Source organism: Saimiri boliviensis, chromosome 7, assembly GCF_048565385.1.
Source record: "Saimiri boliviensis isolate mSaiBol1 chromosome 7, mSaiBol1.pri, whole genome shotgun sequence".
In the NCBI taxonomy this organism is placed as follows: Eukaryota; Metazoa; Chordata; class Mammalia; order Primates; family Cebidae; genus Saimiri; species Saimiri boliviensis.
The window spans coordinates 109,593,234-109,612,041 of NC_133455.1; the positions used below are offsets into that span (position 1 = coordinate 109,593,234).

Below are 18,808 nucleotides of genomic sequence, written 5' to 3' on the forward strand. Positions count from 1 at the left end.
TGAAATAGCGAGTCAGGCCAGGAGATTCCTAGGCAAAAAGTCCGCCAAGAGCCGGCGACGCAGTTCGAGCCGACTCCGTAAGTCGCAGCACGAGATCCCGGCGCCTTTTCAACAAGTGTCCGGAATGCGGGGTCCTTCAACTTAAAAGACTCTGAGTCAGGGAGCCAGGTGCTCAGGCTCGGTTGGTCCCACCCCTCCACCCCCAACAACAACGAAAACAAAAACAGTAATTGGAAACACTCTGGGTTGAGCCCTTCAAACCAAGCACAGCTGAACCGGGACGGTCCGGCTCCGCGGGGGAGGGGCTTCCGCCATTACTGAGACTCTCCACCACTACTGAGGCAGGCTGCCGTTGCCGAGGCAACCCGCCGTTGCCGAGGCAACCTGCCACAACAGAGAGAGTCCGCCATAACAGAGGCGGGGCCACCATTGCCCAGACAGTTCTAACTACGCCCATATAAAAAGGACTGCAGGGAAGAGCTCAGGGCAGCTGGGCGGAGCCCACAGCAGCTCAGCAAAGCCCCTGCGGGCAGGCAGAGGCTAGGCGTGCTGCTAGCTGGGCGGGTCCGACCTGAAAGAAAAAGCAAAAAAGGCAGTAGTGCAACGGAAACTCATAAAGCTCCAACTCCCTGGGACAGAGACAGACAACAGGTGGATAAACCCACAAAAATGGGGAGAACCCAGCGCAAAAAGGATGAAAACTCCCGAAACCAGAACACCTCTCCTCCTAAAAGGGATCACAACTCCTCACCAGCAAGGGAACCAGACTGGATGGAGAAGGAGGGTGATGAAATGACAGAATCAGACTTCAGAAGGTGGGTAGTAAGAAACTACAATGAGCTAAAAGAACATGTTCTAACCCATCGCAAAGAAAATAGGAACCTTGAAAAAAGATTGGACGAACTGCTGACGAGAATGGACAGCATAGAGAGGAGTATAAATGAATTGATGGAGCTGAAAAACACAACACGAGAACTTCGTGAAGCATGCACAACCTTCAACAGCCGAACTGACCAAGCAGAAGAAAGGATATCAGAGGTCGAAGATCAACTCAATGAAATAAAAAGAGAAGGCAAGAACAGAGAAAAAAGTGCAAAAAGGAATGAATAAAATCTTCAAGAAATGTGGGACTATTTGAAAAGACCTAATCTACGTCTGATAGGTGTACCTGAATGTGATGAAGAGAATGAATCCAAGCTGGAAAATACTCTTCAGGATATTATCCAGGAAAACTTCCCTAACCTAGCAAGGCAGACCAATATTCAAATCCAGGAAATACAGAGAACACCACAAAGATATTCCTCAAGAAGAGCAACCCCAAGGCACATAATCGTCAGATTCACCAGGGTTGAAATGAAAGAGAAAATGCTAAGGGCAGCCAGAGAGAAAGGTCGGGTTACCCACAAAGGGAAGCCCATTAGACTCACAGCAGATCTTTCAGCAGAAACCCTACAAGCCAGAAGAGATTGGGGGCCAATATTCAACATCCTAAAAGAAAAGAACTTTCAACCCAGAATCTCCTATCCAGCCAAACTAAGCTTCATAAGTGAAGGAAAAATAAAATCCTTTGTGAACAAGCAAGCACTCAGAGATTTCATCACCACCAAACCTGCTCTACAAGAACTCCTGAAAGAGGCTCTACACATGTAAAGGAACAACCAGTACCAGCCACTCCAAAAACACACCAAATGGTAAAAAAGCATCAACACAATCAAGAATCTGCATCAACTAACCAACAAAACAGCCAGGTAGCATCAAAATGACAGCATCAAATTCACACATAACAATACTATCCCTAAATGTAAATGGACTAAATGCCCCAATCAAAAGACATAGACTGGCAAATTGGATAAAAAGCCAAAACCCATCAGTGTGCTGTATCCAGGAAACCCATCTTACATGCAAGGATACACAAAGGCTCAAAATAAAGGGATGGAGGAAGATCTACCAAGCAAAGGGAGAGCAAAAAAAGGCAGGAGTAGCAATTCTCATCTCTGATAAAATAGATTTTAAAGCAACAAAGATCAAAAGAGACAAAGAAGGACATTACATAATGGTAAAAGGATCACTGCAACAAGAAGAGCTAACAATCCTAAATATATACGCGCCCAATACAGGAGCACCCAGATACATAAGGCAAGTTCTTAATGACTTACAAAGAGACTTAGACTCCCACACAATAATAGTGGAAGACTTTAACACCCCATTGTCAATATTAGACAGATCAACCAGACAGAAAATCAACAAGGATATCCAGGACCTGAATACAGACCTGGAACAAGCAAACCTAATAGACATTTACAGAACTCTCCACCCCAAATCCACAGAATATACATTCTTCTCAGCACCACATCACACCTACTCTAAAATTGACCACGTAATTGGCAATAAATCACTCCTCAGCAAATGCAAAAGAACAGAAATCATAACAAACAGTCTCTCAGACCACAGTGCAATCGAGTTAGAACTCAGAATGCAGAAACTAACTCAGAACCGCACAGCTTCATGGAAACTGAACAACTTGCTCTTGAATGTTGACTGGATAAACAATGAAATGAAGGCAGAAATAAAGATGTTCTTTGAAACCAATGAGAACGAAGACACAACATACCAGAATCTCTGGGACACATTTAAAGCAGTCTCTAGAGGAAAATATATAGCAATGAGTGCCCACATGAGAAGAAAGGAGAGATCTAAAATTGACACCCTATCATCAAAATTGAAAGAGCTAGAGGAGCAAGATCAAAAAAACTCAAAACCTAGCAGAAGACAGGAAATAACTAAGATCAGAGCAGAACTGAAGGAAATAGAGACACAAAAAACTCTTCAAAAAATCAATAAATCCAGGAGCTGGTTTTTTGAAAAGATCAACAAAATAGACAGACCACTAGCCAGATTAATAAAAAAGAAAAGAGGGAATAACCAAATTGATGCAATAAAAAACGATAAAGGTGACATCACCACAGATTCCACAGAAATCCAAACCATCATCAGAGATTATTACAAACAACTCTATGCACATAAACTAGTAAACCTGGAAGAAATGGATAAATTCCTGGACACCTGCAACCTCCCAAGCCTAAGCCTGGAAGAAGCCGAAACCCTGAATAGACCAATAACATGGTCTGAAGTCGAGGCAGCAATAAAGAGCCTACCACCCAAAAAAAGCCCAGGTCCAGATGGGTTCACAGCTGAATTCTACCAGACATACAAGGAGGAGCTGATACCATTCCTTCTGAAACTATTCCAAACAATCCAAAAAGAGGGAATCCTTCCCAAATCATTTTACGAGACAAACATCATACTGATACCAAAACCCGGCAGAAACTCAACAAGAAAAGAAAATTTCAGGCCAATATCCATGATGAACATAGATGCAAAAATCTTCAATAAAATACTGGCAAACCTATTGCAACAGCATATCAAAAAGCTCATCCACCATGATCAAGTAGGATTCATCCCGGGGATGCAAGGCTGGTTCAACATACGCAAGTCCATAAACGTAATCCACCACATAAACAGAACCAAAGACAAAAACCACATGATTATCTCGATTGATGCAGAGAAGGCTTTTGACAAAATTCAACAACCCTTTATGCTAAAAACCCTCAATAAACTAGGTATTGACAGAACGTATCTCAAAACAATAAAAGCTATTTACGACAAACCAACAGCCAATATCATACTGAATGGGCAAAAACTGGAAGCATTCCCTTTGAAATGTGGCACTAGACAAGGATGCCCTCTCTCACCACTCCTATTCAATATAGTACTGGAAGTTCTACCCAGAGCAATCAGGCAAGAAAAAGAAATAAAGGGTATCCAAATTGGAATGGAGGAAATCAAATTGTCTCTATTTGCAGATGACATGATTGTATACCTGGAAGACCCCATCATCTCAGCCCAAAATCTCCTGAAACTGATAAACAACTTCAGCAAAGTCTCAGGATACAAAATCAACGTGCAAAAATCACAAGCATTCCTATACACCAGTAATAGACTTCAAGAGAGCCAAATCAAGAACGAACTGCCATTCACAATTGCTACAAAGAGAATAAAGTACCTAGGAATACAACTAACAAGGAACGTAAAGGACCTCTTCAAGGAGAACTACAAGCCATTGCTCAACGAAATAAGAGAGGATACAAACAGATGGGGAAACATTCCATGTTCATGGTTAGGAAGAATCAACATCGTGAAAATGGCCATACTGCCCAAAGTAATTTACAGATTCAACGCTATTCCCATCAAGCTACCAATGACCTTCTTCACAGAACTGGAAAAAAACACCTTAAACTTCATATGGAACCAAAAGAGAGCCCGCATAGCCAAGTCAATTCTAAGCAAAAAGAATAAAGCAGGAGGCATCACACTACCGGACTTCAAACTATACTACAAGGCTACAGTAATCAAAACAGCATGGTACTGGTACCAAAACAGAGATATAGACCAATGGAACAGAACAGAGGCCTCACAGGAAATACAACATACCCACAACCATCTGATCTTCGACAAACCTGACAAAAACAAGCAATGGGGAAAGGATTCCCTGTTTAATAAATGGTGTTGGGAAAACTGGCTAGCCATGTGCAGAAAGCAGAAACAGGACCCCTTCCTGACACCTTACACCAAAATTAACTCCAGATGGATTAAAGACTTAAACATCAGACCTAATACCATAAAAACCTTAGAAGAAAATCTAGGCAAAACCATTCAGGACATAGGTGTAGGCAAGGACTTCATGACCAAAACGCCAAAAGCAATGGCAACAAAAGCCAAAATAGACAAATGGGACCTAATCAAACTCCACAGCTTCTGCACGGCAAAAGAAACAGTCAGTAGAGTGAATCGGCAACCAACAGAATGGGAAAAAATTTTTGCAGTCTACCCATCTGACAAGGGGCTGATATCCAGAATTTACAAAGAACTAAAGCAGATCTACAAGAAAAAAACAAACAAGCCCATTCAAAAATGGGCAAAGGATATGTACAGATACTTTACAAAAGAAGACATACAGGAGGCCAACAAACATATGAAAAAATGCTCATCATCACTGGTCATCAGAGAAATGCAAATCAAAACCACATTGAGATACCATCTCACACCAGTTAGAATGGCGATCATTAAAAAATCGGGAAACAACAGATGCTGGAGAGGATGTGGAGAAATAGGAACACTTTTACACTGTTGGTGGGAATGTAAATTAATTCAACCATTGTGGAAGACAGTGTGGCGATTCCTCAAGGACCTAAAAATAGAAATCCCATTTGACCCAGCAATCCCATTACTGGGTATATATCCAAAGGATTATAAATCATTCTACTACAAGGACACATGCACACGAATGTTCATTGCAGCACTGTTTACAATAGCAAAGACCTGGAACCAACCCAAATGCCCAACGATGATAGACTGGGTAGGGAAAATGTGGTACATATACACCATGGAATATTATGCAGCCATCAAAAACGATGCGTTCACGTCCTTTGTAGGGACATGGATGAACCTGGAAACCATCATTCTCAGCAAACTGACACAAGAGCAGAAAATCAAACACCGTATATTCTCGCTCATAGGCGGGTGTTGAACAATGAGAACACATGGACACAGGGAGGGGAGCACTACACACTGGGGTCCATTGGGGGGAAATGGGGGAGGGGTGGGGGGTGGGGAGGTGGGAAGAGATAGCATGGGGAGAAATGACAGATACAGGTGAGGGGACAGAAGGAAGCAAAGCACACTGCCATGTGTGTACCTATGCAACAATCTTGCATGTTCATCACATGTACCCCAAAACCTAAAATGCAATAAAAAAAAAAAAAAGACTTAAAAAAAAAAAAGAGATCAAGACTATCCTGGTCAACATGGTGAAACCCCGTCTCTACTAAAAATACAAAAAAAATTATCTGGGCATGGTGGCGCGTGCCTGTAATCCCAGCTACTCGGGAGGCTGAGGCAGGAGAATTGCCTGAACCCAGGAGGCAGAGGTTGCGGTGAGCGGAGATTGCGCCATTGCACTCCAGCCTGGGTAACAAGAGCGAAACTCCGCCTCAAAAAAAAAAAAAAAGAGAAAAAGAAAAAGCTCTCACTTGTTCCTTATTACTGCTTTCCAATGGGAATGACTGATAAGTCTTTTGGCTTTTTCTTCAAATTGCCTCATATTTCTAAGTAAAGTTTTATTATTTTAATCCTGGCATGCCTTGCGTTATTACATATTACTGCCGTATTGTGTTTTGCAGATATTGCCTTTTTTTTTTTTTTTTTTTTTTTTTTTTTTTTTTTTTAAACAAATTGAGTATTTCTTGCAATCCTGCATCAGGCTAGTCCATGAGTATCCTTTTTTCATTTCAATAGCATGTGTTCACTTTATGTCTGTGTCACATTTTGGTAACTCTCATAATATTTCCATTTTAAAATAATTATATCTGTTATGGCAGTCTGATTAGTGATCTTTTATGTTACTATTGTAATTGTTTTGAGGTGCCACTAGCCATGCCCATATAAAATGGAGACCTTAATAAAGTTTTGTGTGTTCTGAGTGCTCCATTGACCAGGCACGGACCCATCTCTCTCCCTATTGCCTGAGACACAACAGTATTGAAATCAAGCCAGTTAATAACCTTACAATGGTCTCTAAGTGTTCGAGTGAAGAAACGAGTGGCCTATCTCTCACTTTAAGCCAAAAGCTAGAAATGATTAAGTTTAGTAAGGAAGGTGTATCAAAAGCTAAGATAAGCCAAAAGCTAGGCCACTTGCACCAAACAGTAGTCAAATTGTGAATACAAAGAAAAAGTACATGAGGAAAATTATCTCAGTGAACACAGAATAATAAAAAAGTGAAACAGCCTTATTGCTAATTGGAGAAACTCTGAGTAGCCACATTGGTAGATCAAATTAGCCGCAAAATTCCCTTAAGCCAAACCATAATCCATGACAAGACCCTAACTCTTTTTGATACCATGAGAGTTGAGAGAGGTGAGAAAGCTGCAGAAGAAAAGTATAAAATTAGTAGAGGTTGATTCAAGAGGCTTAACGAAATAAGCTGCCTCCTTAACATAGAAGTTCCTGGTGCAAATGCTAATGAAGAGCTGTAGAGATTTAGACATAATGCTATGGCACACTTATTAGATTACTATATATTGCAAACAACTTTTATATGGACTACAGAACCAAAAAAAAAAAAGATGTAAGTCACTTTAGTATAGTATTAGCTTCATTTTGGTGCTCTGGAGCTGACCCACAACATCTGTCAAGTATCTCTATACTTTACTGTTATGTAATATATGTTAAATTCCTAGTATGAAATCATATTCATCATTTACATTTGGATGGCTGTGTAAATATTTCCACCACTGGACCATGCTCTTATCATTCTTTTCTTACATTCTTACATAACTTTTATTTTCCCTGCATTTAATAATTACCCCATTTTTCATTTAATTTGCTTTCTTTGGATTGCTCACTCATTTATCACCAAATTCTCCATTATTAGGGCAAGTTACCTGACGATATACTCATCTATATCAGAGCATATCATTTGTGTCTTGGAGATTCCTTTCATATTACCTTCAATTATTTATCTGCAATATCAAGTGGGATCTCTCTATGCCTGCTGCATGGCTGTTTCCTTGGAATTTTTCCTCATTATTATCCTTGGACATTTGCTTTTTACCTCTTTCTAACATCCAGTTACTTTTTTCCTGGGTGTCACATCTACTTTCCTTTTTGCTGTCAGTTGTTTTACAGATGGCTCAGATTTGCGAATAACCTGTTAGTTATCCTACACAAGAATTCTCCCAAATGTTCCTTGAGAGGTAGAAGCTTGGCTACCAGTCAAGTGAAAATGGACATCTTCCTTTTCACTATGTAGATTTTTTTTTTTTTTACTTAAAAGCCCCAACTTTTATTATGGTCTCTCTATCCCCAGTGTGCCTGTCCGGACTCCATATTCAAAGAACAGTTTTACTTGTAGTGGCAGAGGATGTCTCTGGGAGTCTAGTTATTCCTTAAATACACCTTAAACTAAAATATTTAAACTCTTTTGTTTTTTGAACCATGAATACTTTTGCATTTATAAGTATTTTGCCTGAATTTTCCAGCATCTGTGGCATGTGTTTGGTTGTTCTCTTGCAGGCAATTACAGTTTGTTTTCTCTTCTGATTCAGGGACCACTCACTTATCTACTTTTCTGTTTTCAAAATCTTGAACTCTTTTTTTAACTTGTCAAATCTCTTGTTATTCTCTTTATCTTTGTGGAATTTTGCTTTTCCTTTTCTGTTTAAAATTTATGTATTGCCATTTTGTTGGTGTTTTGGAAATGAATATACTTTGCAAAGGTTACTGTATTTTAAATGGATAAATTAAATGAACAAAAGATATTTTATCTTTTCTGAGGCATTTTTTGAAGGGATCAGAAATTTGTAGGGTAAATTTTTTTACTGTCCTTTTTTTGTTTTATTCAAGACAATCTGAAGTAATATTAAGCTGTAAGTTATATATTTTTCTGCCATCTGCCAAAGGTGCCATTTATTTGAGGCTGTCGTGTCTCATGGGATCATGAGTACAGAGACAGAAGCCTTTGTCCACAGTTCACAACCAAGCTCTGTGGTCATCATTGGACAATTGTTCTACGGAGATGGTGTTTTGATCTTTTGTATTATGTCCCATAGCACAGAAATTAGGACTACTGGTGGCATCCAAGTATAACACTCTTTAACTCTTTCAGAATTCAGAAGGGCATGTTTTCTTTGGCTTTTTCTTATCTAATAGAAACACAGCAACCCAGCATAATTTCTACCAAAGAAAGATGTAGCTGGATATATTTTCTCCATTCTTTCAGGATGTAATTTATTTTCTGAGAGTATATGTGGATCTTGTAGTAATTTGCCCAAGTTAAATGGTCACAGTCTATTAATTCTTCTCATGAGAAGAGAAAAAGTCATTACATTATGCTGTCATGGTGATTGAGATTCTTTCAAGTCCTCTCATTACAATGGGAAAATGCTTTTTGTAGGCATTTGTGAAACACATAGAGGAATTATTTTAGGGATTCTCAGAAAGTCAGAGTCATGCTGTTATAAGAAAACTTTAGAGAATCTAATGTTAGAGACTTGTTTTGTTGTATCATTATTTTGCATAATACAACATAGTCTTTATGTTATTCATTATAGTTTACTGTCTCATTTTTCTTACTTTTTATTCCTTATCCCACAGTAATTTACAGAAAATTATCACTTAAAAATCAGAAGGCCGGGCGCGGTGGCTCAAGCCTGTAATCCCAGCACTTTGGGAGGCCGAGGCGGGTGGATCACGAGGTTGAGATATCGAGACCATCCTGGTCAACATGGTGAAACCCCGTCTCTACTAAAAATACAAAAAAATTAGCTGGGCATGGTGGCGCGTGCCTGTAATCCCAGCTACTCAGGAGGCTGAGGCAGGAGAATTGCCTGAACCCAGGAGGTGGAGGTTGCGGTGAGCCGAGATCGCGCCACTGCACTCCAGCCTGGGTAACAAGAGCCAAACTCCGTCTCAAAAAAAAAAAAAAAAAAAAAAAAAAAAAAAATCAGAAAAGGTGGACATCTGATCATCTAAATGTAAACCATCCACATAAGAATAATTGAAAACTAACTATAAAAAGATTGTACACTTACATTGAGCAACATTTTGATATTAATTAATGATAATGAGAATGAAAAGGATCAGAAGACATTGTTACTGGATTTCGATGTTGTTGTGTATGTGAAGCAGAAGGTGACGATCTGTACATTGACCACATTGTCCTCATTACCTCATTAACATAAACGTTTTCTCTGTGTTCATACAGACATGAATATGAATCTACAGTTTGTTTCATGCAACTTGTCCTCAAACAGTTTCTCATTTATGGAAGATAGAACATGAATTTTAAGATGAACACAAGATTTATCAGATTGTCTACTTCATTTTATTGATATCTGTTCAGTGAACTTGTAACTGAATAATTTCTGCTGAGGGAATTTGAATAAGATATTGGGTTTGGTTAAATGTGTAAAATAAATGAAAAAAGATATGTTTTCTCATCAGGAACTTTGGAAGAAGTCAAAAAAGGGAATAAGAAATGGAATAGAAATGGCTAATAGTAAAGAATGTCATTTCTCTTATATTTGAATCTATTAAGAGTTTCTTCTCTGTTTCTTAAAATGCTTATTTAAAAATGAGTCAAAGACTTCTAACCAAGAATTACTGTAGAACTAATTCCAAAGAGGAAAACACCTTCAGAAGCTGAATTTATGCTGATGATTTGGTATATGTGAGTATATAAATAGGAAATTGAGATAGAAACAAAGTTCAAAAGATTCGTGTTCTGTAAATAATATTCTATAGTAGAGAAAGCAGGCAGATATGCTATAATTTGGAATTACTCTATTCCCTTTCTATTGACATAGTACTTTGTCTTTCTGCTCCCTTTACTCTTACTAGAGACAGTGCCTTAAAATCCCACACAATAGTGATTCTTCTTCCAGTGTCCTGTAGCCTGAGGAAACAACCTACTAGCTTCTGACCCTTCTAATGCTAAGGAAATGATATAATACCCCAAATGGTTGCATTACAACTTGGCTCTATATGTTTTAGGGAAACATAAGACATCAATCAGTACATGCAAGGTATCTATAGGGTCGGTCTGGAGAGGCAGGACAACTTGAACCAGAAGAGTTGATGGGTCAAAAGTAGATTCAATTTTTAATGGGCCATTTGTTGAAAGAGTTAAATTATCATTGAAAGACCCGGGTCTCTACAACCCCTTATCTTAGCCCAGACACTCCTTTAATAGAGACCAAGGTTCTTCTTATGTAGATGAAGTCCCATATGTGGACACCCTTAAAGCAATATGGCATGTGTTTTCTATTCAGACCCTTAAAAGGTGCTACTCTCAGCTAATCTCTTCACAGTAAGAAAAACACTTGGAAAATAAAGGGGATTCCATAGAGAATGTAAATTTTTCCCTGCAAGAGACAGCTTTGCAGGATCCTTTAAAAATTTGCCCCCCAAAAATTTATTTTTGATAAAATACTTTAATTTTTTCTTTCAGGGTCTATCTGCCATGTGATGCTATACTAGAATTAGGTTGGAATTTGATATCTTATTGCTATAAGGGTCAGTCTGATTAGTCTTAAGATTATTAAAGTTAATGCTGGTCAGTTATGCCTGAATTCCAAAAGGGAGGAGAATATTATAAGACATGTCTGATCCCCTTCCCACCATGGCTTGAATTATTATTTTTATAATTATAATTTTTTTTTTTTTTTTTTTTTTTTTTTTTTTTTTTTTTTTTTTACATTTCTTTGAAATCCCCTTGGCTAACAGCAGAGATGTATTTAGTTGGTTGGGCTCTTAGTGTTTTACACACAAATTTTGAAGTAGTCTTTTCCAGTTTTTCTTTTTTGTCCTTTCAAATACCTTGTCATATTTAAAATTATGGAAGTACTCTCCTACAGTAAACACATCATTATAATGTGTATTCTTTATTCAATAAATACTAGGGTATATAATACATGAGAGTAACTGTGATAATCTTTATATGTACCAAGATAAATAAGATATGGTCGATATTCAGTTAGTAAATACATGACTACATAATTATGTGTTCAGTATGACTATTTTTTTTTTGGCAGTAACTGCAGTGGACTCTCCCTCAACCCCTGCTGTTACATATATTTTTAGCTTGGGTGAATTAACATAACATAAAGGTAACCATTTTGAAATGAGCAGACTCTTAAATCTTTTTGAGCTGGAAAAATTCTTTGGGTTGATTCATTGTGGTTTGGCTTTCTGATTTCTGCAGGAATATGATTACTTCCATTCCCTTTTTTCCCCCCAAAACACTTCCAAAGAAAGGAATAAAGGATAATGCCGATATCATTAAAAAATGGCAACATAGAGAAACAAATGCAGAGGTCAAGAAGGAAAAGACTGGAATCTTTAAAGGCAAATATACAAATTTCAAATAGTATATAAATTATTTTTACTTTTATATAGATGTATCTGTATTTTAGTCTAATATTGTATGATATACTCTGTTGAGATAATTTGTCATTGTCACCAATCAATTGTACATAACTAGCCTGATGCTTCCTATGCTACTACTTCAAAATACGTAATATAATTTGGGAAATGAATTATCTTGGATAAGCATATACATACATATTTATGTTAGTCTGGGGACTCAATAAATATACAGATTTATTTGGTACTGTTTGTTTTTGAAAACCTATTATTTCAAGAAGATAGGTATAATTAAGAAACAAACACAAATTCAAACTATGAACAAAAGCACCAAAAAAACAAAAAAAACCTAATCCAAATAGTAATGTTGCCAGGTTTTTGTGGTGCAGGGGAGAACTCAGCTTGCTCCCCAGTGGGCTCCAGGCTTTTAGTCTCTTACTCTCCCAAGAATGGGAAAGGGGACCGCTCATAAGGTAAATACTAAACCCCCAAAAGTGTTTGCAGAAAGTGATTTATTTAGGCAGAGAAAGAGAAAAAGGAGAGAGAAAAACAAGAGAGAGAAAAAAAATGAGAAAAAGGATTCCATGAAGGGCGTGGAAGGGGCCTCAAGTACGGAATCCAAAGGGTGTGGAAGAAGGAGAATTTTAACCTGGGAGGAATTCCCACCTTATTCAAGCCCCTAGCCAATGAAGAGTTCCCTTAAACTTCTACCCAAGTGATTGACTTTTGCATTCTTCCTATGTGCATGCAAATTAAACAGAAACTGTTAACTCTCCCGGATGAAGAGGCATAGGAGGGGGGCATGGTGCTGGGAAGTTCTTGCCCTTAAAACTATGCCCCCTTGTGGACCCAAAAGAGAACACATTCCCTCATTACCCCTCTGAACAGGAAAGTTCAACTTCTGTTGGAACACTGGCATTGAATGCTCTTTACTTCCTGCTTGAAATGGGGCATAAAAGGGGCACTGCAGTTAAGGTTTCCTCCAGAGGGGAGCCTTTTAGGGGTGCAGGTTGATCCTGAGGTCCACAATAGAACTCATGAGCCAAGGACATTTGGGTTTCAGTGGCAGGATTATTTGTGACCTTATGGTTTTAGAAGAAATGAATGTGAAAAGGTGGTTAGAGATGAGAGGCCCAGAGGCCGACAATTATTGAATGGTTATAAAGGAGACTGGGAGAGAATAGAGCCAGGAGAGTCCGTTGTTAAACAAGCTTTACAATACTGTTTCTAGAAGATTTTTAGTACTGTGTTTGATTGATTCCTGAGTTCTATGTTCAAAACAACAGTGGTTTACAAAATGGCAGAATTTTCCTAGGAAGAGACAGGTTTTCTTCCCACTATGAAAAGGATAATTGGAGTTTGAGAGTTATTTCGGTCAGGCCAACTTCTCTTCCTACTACCTGTAGGGGGCAGAGTTGGGGCATCTGGGTAGCCTGAGATGCCCTGGCCATTTTGTCCCTCCCTGGCTCCTGCTGGGGTACAGAGGAGCCCTGGTTGGCATTGGTGGAGGTAGTTGCCACAAGGAGTCCCACTGAGGAGTACTGAATAGGGTATGGGGTACAGGCCTGACAGAACCGAGGCTTATTCTTAGGGAAAAGAAAAGTTGCACACAGGGGACCTCAAACCATTTAATCTCACTTTTACAATACAGTTCTAATTTTAAAAAGAGTATTATAATTTATAATACTAGAGACCAGGATTTTCCACTTAGCAGGGGTTAATTTAGCCATGCTGTTTGACAGAGGAAGATGAGCTGCTGCTTCTTCAAAGATTCTGTGCCAAACTGGTCCCAATTCTTTTACACAGGCCAAATTATAAAACTGCCCCAGAAGGGTAAACTTCTAGGGAGAAGCCATTAGAGCCCACAGTGTAAAGAAGGCAGGCTGCGTGGGTGAGGCCAGAACAATATCCACAGGACTCAGGTATCCTTCCCTAACTCATTTTCCACTGCAGGTAAATGCCCTTAGGGTTCTGAGTCCTGCCATTAACTATTTGGGTCCTGGAACAGGTTTAACTATGATCTTCTGGATGGAAAACTTCTGTCTAGAGAAAGCCAATACTAAGCAAGACAAATTAAACACTAAACAAAGTCCCATAGCCTTCAGCTTCTGAATTTCCCCCAAGTTTCCCCAATTCAAGACTGACTTCACTGAGGATTTTAACCAGTCACTTCACAGCTGCCAGCCCTATGCCTTAACCAACCGTGCTAACAGGCCACTTGCATTAAGGCCAGGTGGAAAGCTTTCTTAAACCTTATCTAAATGAGAATGCTGCACCCTGAAGCAGTATGGCTTTTGGAAAGCCGGGCAGAGCTGATAGCCAGCAGCTGTTTTCTTTATTTCAGCTGGGGGACCGGGACAAAAAAAACCAAAAACTGCTTGCCATTGTGATTTTAAAAGCTGGGCTGCTGTGCAGCTAAAACCATTCAGGAGACTTTTTAAACACTGCTATGTGCTGGGAGGGAAAGGCTTGCCCCGTCCTTTGCAGCGTTCTGTTCTGCCATGATGCCGGGACCATGGGTGCACTTAGGCCCCCTTTTCTTCACTGCTGTCTCTGACTGGAGAACGCAGGAGAGGCCTGCTGGGCTATGCCAGGCCTCTGTGCGGCCTGGTCCCAGTTCCCAGCTGGCATGGAGTGAAAGGTCCAGGGGGAGTGCTCGCCCACTGACCCCCTGGGCAAGCCCAGCAGCCTCGGCCCACCAGTGCACATCCAGTAACTGCAGATAGCATCTGCCTGCCCCACCTCTTGTAGACTTTTGCCCAGAGAAGCAGCCTAGAGAGAGAGAGAAAGAGAGAGGAAAAGCAGAGAGCGAGCTTGGAGGAAAAGACTGCCTTTAATTCTGGCTGGCCTGGGCTGCTTAAAGATGGGCTGGGCTGTGCCCCTGTGGCTCGGTGCTGCTCTGGTGTTCTTAAAGACACAGTACAGAATGGGGCCGGTTTTACTTACAGTTTGATGTCCAGTTTGATGTCTTCTTCTCCTGGCTGTACCCCAGTAACGTTTGCTTGCTCACCAGTAACGTTGCCGGGTTTTTAGGGTGCAGGGGAGTGCTCAGCTGGCTCCCCAGTGGGCTCCAGGCTTTTGGTCTCTCACTCTCCCAAGAGTGGGAGGGGGACCACACAGAGTAAAAGGAGAAAGAAAAAGATGAGAGAAAAAGGATTCCATGAAGGGTGTGGAAGGGGACCCAAATATGGAATCCGAAAGAGTGTGGAAGACCGGGACTTTTAACCTGGGAGGAAGTCCCACCTCCTCCAAGCCCCCTGGCCAATTAAAAGAGTTCCCTCAAACTTCCTCTGGAGTGATTGACTTTTTTATTCCTCCCACATGTGTGAAAATTAAACAGAAATCATTAACTCTCCCAGATGGAGAGGCATGGGAAGTGGGCATGGGGCTGGGAAGTTCTTGCCCTTAAAACTATGCCCCACTGTGGACCTGGTAAGAGGACACATTCCCTCAGTTCTGTAACTGTAGCAGGAGCGGCCGTGGGAAACAGATCTCTTGGACACCGAATATTGGAGGAAGAAGTTTATTTGGGTGGGAGCCAGGTGGCATATTTGCCTAATATCCAAGCTCGCCTAACAAAGGAAGGTTCCTTCTTTATATAGGCTTATACTTTAGATGATACACGTGGAAGAATCTTAGGTTTATAGCTTAACATATGAAAAGGGTCTCAGTTTACAGTCTTAGGAATTACATGTGAAAAGGGTTTCAGTTTACAGTCTTAGGAATTACATATGAAAAGGGCTTCGGAAGTTGATCTGAGATGCCTGATCTCCCTCTTCACCCCCGTCTTTGAGACCCTCACCACTTTATAATATTAGTGAGAGGTCTCACTTTCATTCTCACTTTCCAGATTTTCTGAAGAAACAGACTGATAATGCTTCATATAATACACTTGTGATGTCACTTTTTGGCTAACTACAGTAGTGATGAATCCCCTCATCATCTGAAGGAACAGGGGCAGTAGACAAGGGAGCAGTAAACAAACACTTATTATTATTATTATTATTATTATTTTTGAGACGGAGTTTGGCTCTTGTTACCCAGGCTGGAGTGCAATGGTGCGATCTCGGCTCACCGCAAACTCTGCCTCCTGGGTTCAGGCAATTCTCCTGCCTCAGCCTCCTGAGTAGCTGGGATTACAGGCACGCGCCACCATGCCCAGCTAATTTTTTGTCTTTTTAGTAGAGACGGGGTTTCACCATGTTGACCAGGTTGGTCTCGATCTCTTGACCTCGTGATCCACCCGCCTCGGCCTCCCAAAGTGCTGGGATTACAGGCTTGAGCCACCATGCCAGGACCATACTTTTTAAAAATAATGTCATTAATGTAACTTTAGTAAATGTTGCTTTTTTATTTCTTTCCATACTGTTATTCATAAAGTCTACCATTTAGGAAGACATTTTGTATAATAAGGACTTAAAGTTAGGAGAATGTGGGGTAGTGACTGCTGCTTTACTAGAATTCCACAAAAAGCTGGAACATTACTTGTTGGGAATGTCCGATGGTGAATTTACACAACAAGTAGGAGAAAGTTCATTTAATAAATTTGGCTGAGGGAGTTTTCTCCAAGGATTTAACCTTAACTAAGAAACATTCTCCACTTTACATAAATAACAGCATCCTCTACATATTCTTCAGGCTTTCCTTTTTTTTTTTTTTACATAAAAATATATCATGAATAGTGTTCATATTAGAATATAAACATCTTTTTTCTTCTTTTTTTAAGAACTCAGAATATTCATTTACTTGCATGTATCATTATTTATTTAACTGATACCTTATTGAGTATTTTTGGAATATAGCTAGCTACAGGATAAATTCTTACAAGTACTGCCACTGGTTCAGAGTCATTTACTTTGCCAACACAATCTGCAATCAATATATTTGTTGACAATCTAGGTGACTTTTAATTGCAATTCTGTAACTGTCAAAGAATGAAAAAGTGATATTCAGCTTTTGATATGTTTCATAACCTCTAGTGACTTTTTTTGGAAAATGTTTATTTCTTTAATTGTTCTTATACTTTATAGAAATTTTAGTTTTACTGAAAAACTGTACAGAAAGTATGGAGGGATCCTTGACCAACATATTCAGTTTCTACCATCATTAACCCCTTGTATTAGTACAGCATATTTCTTCCAAATGATGAAACAATACTGATACATTATTAAGTTCGTATTTTACATTAGGGTTCACTTTAGAATGTTGTAAATTTCTATAGGTCTTGCAAATGCATAATATTAAAATCCAATGTTATAATATCATATAGAATAGTCTCATTAGCCTAAAAAATGTTGTGTCAGACCTATTCATCCCTGACTTCTCCCCACTGAGTCCCAAGAAACAACTGCTCTTTTCACTACCCATTGTTTTGCCTTTTCTACAAAGTCATACAGTTAAAATTTTATAACCCAAAGCTTTTGTAGATGTCCTTTAAAAAATTTACACATTTAAGTTTTTTTTTTTTTTTTTTTTTTTTGTAAATTGATAGCTCATTTTTTAAAAACATTGATTAATGTGGTTTGGATTTGTGTCTCTGCCCAAATCTCATGTTGAATTGGAGGAGGGGCCCGGTGGGAGGTGATTGGATTATGGGGGTGGATTTCCTCCTTTCTGGTGTCAAGATATTGAGCGAGGTATGAGATCTGATGGTTTAGAAGTGTGTGGTACTTCCACCTTTGCTCTCTCTCTGTCTCTCTTTCCTGTTGCCTTGAGAAGACGTGTCTTGTTTCCCCTTTGCCTTCCACTATGATTGTTAAGTTTCCTGCAGCCTCCCAGTGATGGATGCTTCCTCTAAAGCCTGTTGAATTGTGAATCAATTAATCCTGTTTTCTTCATAATTTACCCAGTCTCAGGTAGTTCTTTATAGCATTATGAGACTGGACCAATATATTGATGACTAATACTCTGTTTTGTATGAATGTACCACAGTTCAGTTATTTGTTTACCTATTGAAAGACATCTTAAATACTTCCACTTTTTTACATTCAAATGCCAGTTTTTGTGTGGACATGTTTCCAACTAATTTAGGTAAATATCTGGGAGCATGTTTGCTTAATCATACAATAAATCTATCTTTAGCTTTGTAAGAAACTTTAACTTTGTCTTCTAACATGGCTGTACCATATTACATTACCATCAATAATAAAAGAAAATTCCTGTTGTCCTATTCTTGCCAGCATTTGGTGTTGTTTTTGTTAATTTTTAAGAGCTTTTTATATGCATAGGACATTTGCCTATGTCTGTGTCTGACTTATAAATTATTCTAATTTATATTTTGTTGTTGAACTACACTTAAGTTTTGGTGATGTAGTTTAAAAAAATTTTTTTATTTGTTCCTTTTCTTTATCTTCTATGTTTTAACATTTATCTTAGTTTCAGGGGTACATGTGGCTCTTTGTTAAATAAGTAAATTGCATACTACACAGGTTTCATGTACAGACTTATTGTCACCCAGGTAATAATCGTAGTCACTTACAGGTAGCTTTGTATCATCACATTCCTCTTCCCCTCCACCCACAAGTAGACACTCCACCCAATGTCTTTTGTTCCTTTCTTTTTTTCCATGTATACTCAAGGTTTAGCTCCCACTTAAAAAGGAGAATATGTGGTATTTGATTTTCTGTTCCATAGGTTCACTTAGGATTCAACATCACTAATTAGTAGAGAAATACAAATCAAATTACAATGAGATACCATTTCACACCAGTTAGAATGGCTATTGTTAACAAGTAAAATAATGACAGATACTGACAATGTGGTGAAGAAAAGGGAACATTTACTTATACATTACTAGTGGGATTGTAAATTAGTTCTGCCATTGTAG

At 39.1% G+C, this 18,808-nt stretch overlaps 1 long non-coding RNA gene across 2 annotated transcripts in view; it reads right to left on the reverse strand.

Annotated features, from left to right (window-relative positions):
- The window catches only part of LOC120360777 (uncharacterized), a 67,465-nt gene extending 52,286 nt beyond the window's left edge, over positions 1-15,179 (reverse strand). For both annotated transcript variants that reach the window (XR_012518572.1, XR_005577198.2), the window contains exon 1: positions 14,929-15,179. This is a non-coding gene — a long non-coding RNA (uncharacterized LOC120360777). The remainder of the gene's footprint in view (positions 1-14,928) is intronic.
- Positions 15,180-18,808: the final 3,629 nt, after the last annotated feature.